Genomic DNA, 6,971 nt, shown 5'->3' with positions numbered 1-6,971 from the left:
ATATGTAATTTTCCCATTGAGAATATTACTCCAGCAAAAGGGAAGTAATACCCTACCATGCTGGCCTTCTGATCTTTCCCAAAACTAGATAACCTGATCTAAACTAAAAAGCTCATGTGATAAAGAAAAAGGAAATCATTGCTTCCTGAACTTAAACCTAATTATATTCACCTAAGAAGGGAATTATTATTGTAATTAAAGTGGTAATAGAAAAGCATTTTTCCTCTCTTGCATCAACACCTTTGGTGCCTGAAGGGGGAAACAGTGACAGACTTGGAGACTGATGTTCTCTGTCTTTCACCATGCCTGGGTCATTTCCCTTGAATGCAGAAGCCTTCTGGCCAAAAGGATGTGAGAAGTTATGCCTTTGAGATTTATTTTCCTTCTCAATATGTTGACCAAGCAGAGTTGGAAGAATATGATGGATGGTGTAGGTGCTGGAAAGTATACTATTGGCTTGGACAAGACCAGGATGGGCTTCTGCATGGATAGAGAAGATATCAACTCTCTTTTTGCATGACTGTAGTTCAGAATCTTATGGAGATAAATAGCCTTTCTAATTATTGCATTGGGTGGTTAGAAGTTGGAACAGAGACAATAATCGACAAATCAAAGTTGGTGAAGACTAATTTGACAGCTTTTTCTGGAGTCTGGGAATACAGCTATAGAAGCAGTAGACACCACAAATGCCTGCTACGGAGGAACAGCCACTGTCTTCAGTGCTGTGAAATAGATCGAGTCCAGCTCTTGGGATGGATGGTCTGACCTGGTAGTTGCAGGAGATATTGCTGTATATGTCACAGGAAATTCTCAATCTATAGGTGGAGTCAGCCATTGCTCTGCTCATTGGGCCAAATGCTCCTTTCATTTGTGAATGAGGACTTCATAGGACACACATACAATATGCCTTTGACTTCACAAGCCTGATATGCTTTCCGAATATCCCATAGTAGAAGGGAAACTCTCCCTCTAGTGCTACATCAGTGCATTAGACCACTGCTCCTCTGTCTACCCACAAAAGATCCGTGCCCAGTGGCAGAAAGAGGGACATGATAAAGATTTTGCTTTGAATGATTTCAGCTTCATGATCTTCCCCTCATTCTATTGTAAACTGGCTCAGAAATCTCTAGCTCAGATGATGCTGAATGTCCAGCACAGAGATAAAAACAGTATCTAGAGTGGCCTGGCAGCCCTTGGGGGTATTAAATTAGAAGATGCCTACTTTGATAAGAGATGTGTAAAAGGCATTTGTGAAGGCTAGTTCTGAACTTTTAATCAGAAAACAGGCATCTTTGCTTGTATCAAATCAAAATGGAGATATGTGCATGTCCTCCATGGGTGGCTGCCTTACTTCTGTTCTAGCCCAGGACTCACCTCAGCTGGCAGGAAAGAGGGTCAGCATGTCCTCTCCTGGTGCTGGTTTGGCTGCCACCTTCCACTCCCTTAAAGTTATACAAGATGCCACACCAGGGCCTGCTCTTGAGAAAATAATAGCAAGTCTTTGTGCTCTTAAATCAAGGTTTGACTCAAGAACTACCTTTGCTGAAAGCATGAAGGTGGAAGGGACACTTATCACCTGGTCAACTATAGTCCCCAGAGTTCAATACGTTTACTCTTTGAAAGACCATGGTACCTGGTTAGAGTGGATGAAAAGCATAGGAGAATTTATGCCTGGCCACCCTCTCCAAATGACGACACTTTGGATGGAGGAATAGGAATGTGCATTCAAGCCCAGTAGCTGAACATGTTCCCAGTCCTACGAAAGTGCCAAGACTCCAGGGAACGGCGGCAAAACCAGAGCAGCTGTCATCAGCAATGGGGGGCATGAAGAACTTCTGTGCGGGGAAGACCCGTGTGGGCCGCGTGGGGTTGGGTATGTATGGGAACGGTTAGAATGGGATGCCTGGAGACAGTACTAAAGGGTTACATGTTGCTTAAAATTTTATGTGACTGACATGGAGCCTGGAAAACTGATATGTTCTTGGGGAAGTCTCTTAGCTTCCTATTGAGTCTAGCCAATGCTTACTGTATTCCATGATGTTAATGGCTTTGCAAAACTCCCTATCCCTCTGGCCATTAGTATGCTTGAAGCTTAGTTTTTATATGTGGTTTGATGAGTCGTGTGATTCTGACAGAAAGGAGCAGAGATGCTTGTCTTCAATTTTAATTTTTTTGAATGTGTTATGCTTCCAACAAACAAGGTTACTGGAAGTACCTGTGGTTTTTGAAAAAAGTTTCTAGTTTAAGGAATGTGTTCTTACATGTGATAAACAAAAACCCTGTTTGAAAATGGCAAGACAAACGTGTTCTTTTCTAAACTTTGTACATTCTGATGAGAAGAGTTGGGATGGTAACTGGTTCTGGAAACTGGAATGTGGCTTTAAATCCAGACAGCAGTGAGGAGTGATTGCAAAGGCCCTGAGTGGAGAGGCTGGCCCTGCGCAGGCCTGGGAGGGGTGGCCTGGTGTGTTTGCAGCTCTGAGTGTAGCTCTAGGTCTGTTCCTGAATCTGTTCATGCTGGATTAGGCTGAAAAACTGAGAAGTTACTGGCACTTATGTATGAGGAAGCTTGTTGCTGCAACTTTTTGTACATTATTCTGAATAATAAATAAACCATTTTTTTTCTAGCTGCTCTTAAACATTTTAAAAACAAGGACAGGGCCAAGACACTAGGTTACTTCTGATGCTTCAGTGTTACAAATGTAACTGAAAGACTGACAACCTGACTTCATGTTATAAGGATTCTTTTCCTGTAAAAAAATCTGTTTAATGAAAAGAAAAAGATGATACCCAAGTTTTTACATAGTTTGATCAGCCAAAATGAGTTTTCCATTTAAGATCTGGAAGTAGAATCTAGAAAGCATTTTCTTAGACTTCTACCTTAAGAAAACCATCACAAGATCTGAATAAGACTGGATAGACAGTTTTATAGATATTTTTGGTGTGAACTATGACATGAGCCTTATAGGTTGTTAAATAGAGTTAGTTGGGACCAATGTACAAAATTAAATTTTTTATATTTTATTTGCTGTTAAATTCTGTGATGTTTCAGTTATCTAAAATCAATGCACGCAAATATGAAATGTAATGTTTCAAATTGCAAGGTAATATGTAATGTAATGTTTATAAAACACTCTAGCTAATATTAATTAATGGTATTTTGACTTGTAAAGTCATAATTTGTTAAAATGACTTCATTTTAACATCCATTGATATAGATTAATAATGGAAGTTCAGGCTTAAAAGATTGATGGGAAATGGTGCATGCAATAATTTTGCAAGTATTGGGAGTTCAGTATGCTTCGAAAAGAGTAATTTAACTTTGGGTGTCAGCAATGGGCGGGCCTAGTAATACTATCACAGAATTAACTATATACTTTATTAACAGTGAGGTGAATAACTTGGAATAAAATTTTAGGGAAATATTTTTAAAAAGAGCTTTAGAAGTACAGTGAAGCCATTGCTTTGTAATAACTTGTTCAGCAAAGTTGGTAAGAGAAATTTTTACTAGAAGTTTTTGCAGGCATTAAACACAGATATCTGGAGGTAGGAGTCCGTAATCTAGGGTTTTATCTAATCTCCCTTTAATTAAAGAGGAGAAACACTTTAATTTCAACAGAATCTATGAAATGCTTTTATCATTTCATACACATTGCCATGAGACTATTACGGTTAAAGGACATTGGATTGTTCCTTTTCTAGGTCAATAACAATACCTTCCATTTGATTGAATGTTTACCTTATGAATGCTTCACATACATTATCTTATGTATCCCTACAAAGTAGTGTGGTTGATATAATTACTCACATTTTACAGGTGAGGAAGCGGTGGCTAAGCATGTTCAAAGATGTTCCCAAAGTTACAAGCAATTAAATGAGTCAGTGTTTGAATCCAGGTTAGTGTGAATTCAAAACCTGAACTATTTCCCACAACATTTTAATGACTGTCGTGCAGTATCTCAAGATATTCTGTGGGGATGGTATTTTAAAGAGTTCCTTAAGTCAGCATTGGCATTGGTTTCTGCTGCATCTTCAGCAGAATCCTATTAACTGGGACTTCTTAATGCTAAAACTGTGAGGTTCATAGGCATGATGCACACCGAGGTAGGAAAGGTTCAATTTGTAACTTAAAAGTCGCTTTTTCAGATCTTTAATTTGATGGTTAGAAAGGAAATGAAACCATAAATTGAACCCATTCTACTTGCTTTTTGGTCTGGGTAACTTAGTCTTAGTTATGTTCCTTTCCTGATACTATTCTTTTTCCTGTTCAGGAAGTAGTGTAATTGGGAGGGTAACAGCCCTTTATATGTAGGACTATCTTTATGTAGCATGCATAGTTCAGCCACTTAGAATTCAAATGAAACTTAAACCATAATTTAAATTAATATTTTACTTTGGATTGAGTGCTATGGTCTGAGTGTCTGTATCCCCGCCAAATTCATATGTTGAAATGTTAACCCCAAAGATGATGTATTAGGAGGTGGGTCCTTTGAGAGATGCTTAGGTCATGGGAGTCGAGCCTTCATGAATGGGATTAGTGCCTTTACAAAAAGAGATCACAGCCATCCCTTCATGTGAAGACACTGAGAAATCTGTATCCCGAAGAGGGCGCTCACCTGGCCATGGTGGCATCTTGATCTCAGACTTCCAGCCCCCAGACTGTGAGAAGTAAATTTCTGTTCTTTATAAGCCGTTCAGTCTGAGGTATTTTGTAATAGCAATCTGAGTGGACCAAGTTTTCAAGTAGGAAGCCTTGCTTTTCACGCATTTCCTTATCTGAATATATTCTAGTCATTTATTTTTTAGCTCTGAGTCATGCCTACTTAGCTCACCATATACTTGAATATCAACTAGAGCCAAGGGCTACTTCTTGGGTTTGTCCTGTCAATTTCTAATTTAGGAAAATGGGATGCAGCAACCTTCTTGTACTATTTATATACATTCACTACTTCTACACCTCTAAACCCTCAGGGACATTCAAGGAAACTTCACACTTTTGTGTCACTTTCTACTTAGATTCAAGGCCATCAGAATTATAATTAATTTGCATTTAGACCCCTGTGTAAGGGGATGTCACTTCTTGACTTCTTGGAAATGCTATTGTATGAAAAAAAAGAAAAAAGAAAAAAAAAGAAAGAAAGGGGCATTCGGTGCTCTGTATACATTTAATTAGAAATTCCAGTTAATTACTCATTATGTTCATTTACATTCCTGGAATTTTATAGAGAAAATAGTTTCTTCCACTTTTGTGTCAAAAAAAAAAAAAAATCTGTTCAGCACAAGAAAGCATTTTGTTTTTCGTAGGATCATATCCTTAAGTGACCTTTGTTAAAAATACTTATGTTTCTCAGTGTTTCCCTTTCCCTTTCAGTTGTTAAAAAGCAACCCAAGTCTGCAAAGAGGCACATTTTACAGTTAGAAACACTAAAAGCACAGCATGGAAGAAAATACACTTTTATTTTTTTAAATTTAACAAACACTTATATTTAAGTGCTTTAAAATATCAATTTATTTAATCCTTATAATAACCCTATGAGGCCAAATATTGTTTTCCAATTTTACAGATGTGACTACATCTGTGAATAATGTATGATAATATTTGATATTCGATAATGTCAGAAGGGCGATGACAAAAAGTTTGAGTTCTGTATGCAGGTTTGGAAAAATAGCGGAAGTATTGAATATTCGCTTCTTTAAAGAGTTGCTACTTCTCTCTGTGGCTGTTTTCTGGGCTTAATTTCAAAGGTGTGTAAAATTCATATTTTGAGCAGCTTCTTGAGAATTCTGGTGGACAAGCTCCTGAAGTTAATTCTAAAGATGAACTTAGTGTATTAAGCTCTGCGCCAAGGTGAGTCACATTGTAGTGAAGCTCCAACATGGTTTCATTTTTATAGCTAGAGCAGCGAATTAAAGGAGATTTCCTTTGCTTTTGAGCCATTCTCCAATTTAATTGTTCACACTTATATAATAGGTGCTAGCATAACCTATTGGAAAGGATAGCAAAAAGCAATTGAGTCCTCTTTGTTCCTTAATGGACTGTGTGATTTTAGGAAAATCCTTTTCAGATTTTTGTTTTCTTTTAAGTAAAACAAGAATAATGACACTTTTATTTCCCGACCTACCTCCTAGGAGTAATCTATGATAAAAACTCAAAAGAGCTATTACTCCTGAGGAGAGGCGCCGTTGTGCACCCCCTTTTCTTCTGTTTTGAGCTTATGTTAGACTCCTGGTAATATCATCCACTATTCCTGCCTGAATGGCATTTGTGATTTTGATGGGCAAGGAATACTTGTGATGTTTGGCAAGCATCCTAGTACAAAATCCTTTGATAAAGGCAATATTTTAACACTTTTCAGACTGCAGGAGCCTTCTCCTTGAGATTGCACCTGCTTTGATGTAATGGGCATAGAGGTTAACTTCTTTATTTTCTTTTTACACATATAATTATTAAATGTCTACCAAAAATGAATGTATAGGAAATAATATGGGTCGACATGGAAGTCAATTTACAATCCCACCCCCCCCCCCTTTAGTTTTTGCTTTACCTTTTCTTGGCCCCAGCCCTCACAGACATTATTTAAATTAGATGAGATTCAGCCCAGCCGGCATGGATCAGTGGTTGAACGTGGACCTATGAACTAAGAGGTCATGGTTTGATTCCTAGTCAGGGCACATGCCCAGGTTGTGGGCTCCATTCGCAACCGGGCCCCTGCAGGAGGCACCGATCAATGATTCTCTCTCATCATTGATATTTCTCTCTCTCTCTCTCCCTCTCCCTTCCTCTCTGAAATAAATAAAAATATATTTTACATTAGATGAGATTCAGTTTCCTCACTTATTAAATGAAGCTACTAGTATCTCTTTTATGCTATGAAAATCATAAAAGCATTTTTTCCTTATTGATATTTAAAGATAAATGATGGTGATATTTAGAAATGAAACTAGTAAAATGGGTGATGGTAACCTATTCA

At 37.9% G+C, this 6,971-nt stretch overlaps 1 pseudogene; it reads left to right on the top strand.

Moving 5' to 3' along the window:
- The first annotated feature begins 302 nt into the window (after positions 1 to 302).
- LOC118655974 lies at positions 303 to 1,919 on the top strand (annotated as a pseudogene).
- The last annotated feature ends 5,052 nt before the right edge of the window (positions 1,920 to 6,971 follow it).

Source organism: Myotis myotis, unplaced genomic scaffold (genome assembly GCF_014108235.1).
Source record: "Myotis myotis isolate mMyoMyo1 unplaced genomic scaffold, mMyoMyo1.p scaffold_m19_p_5, whole genome shotgun sequence".
In the NCBI taxonomy this organism is placed as follows: Eukaryota; Metazoa; Chordata; class Mammalia; order Chiroptera; family Vespertilionidae; genus Myotis; species Myotis myotis.
This window is presented reverse-complemented; position numbering and strand designations above follow the sequence as displayed.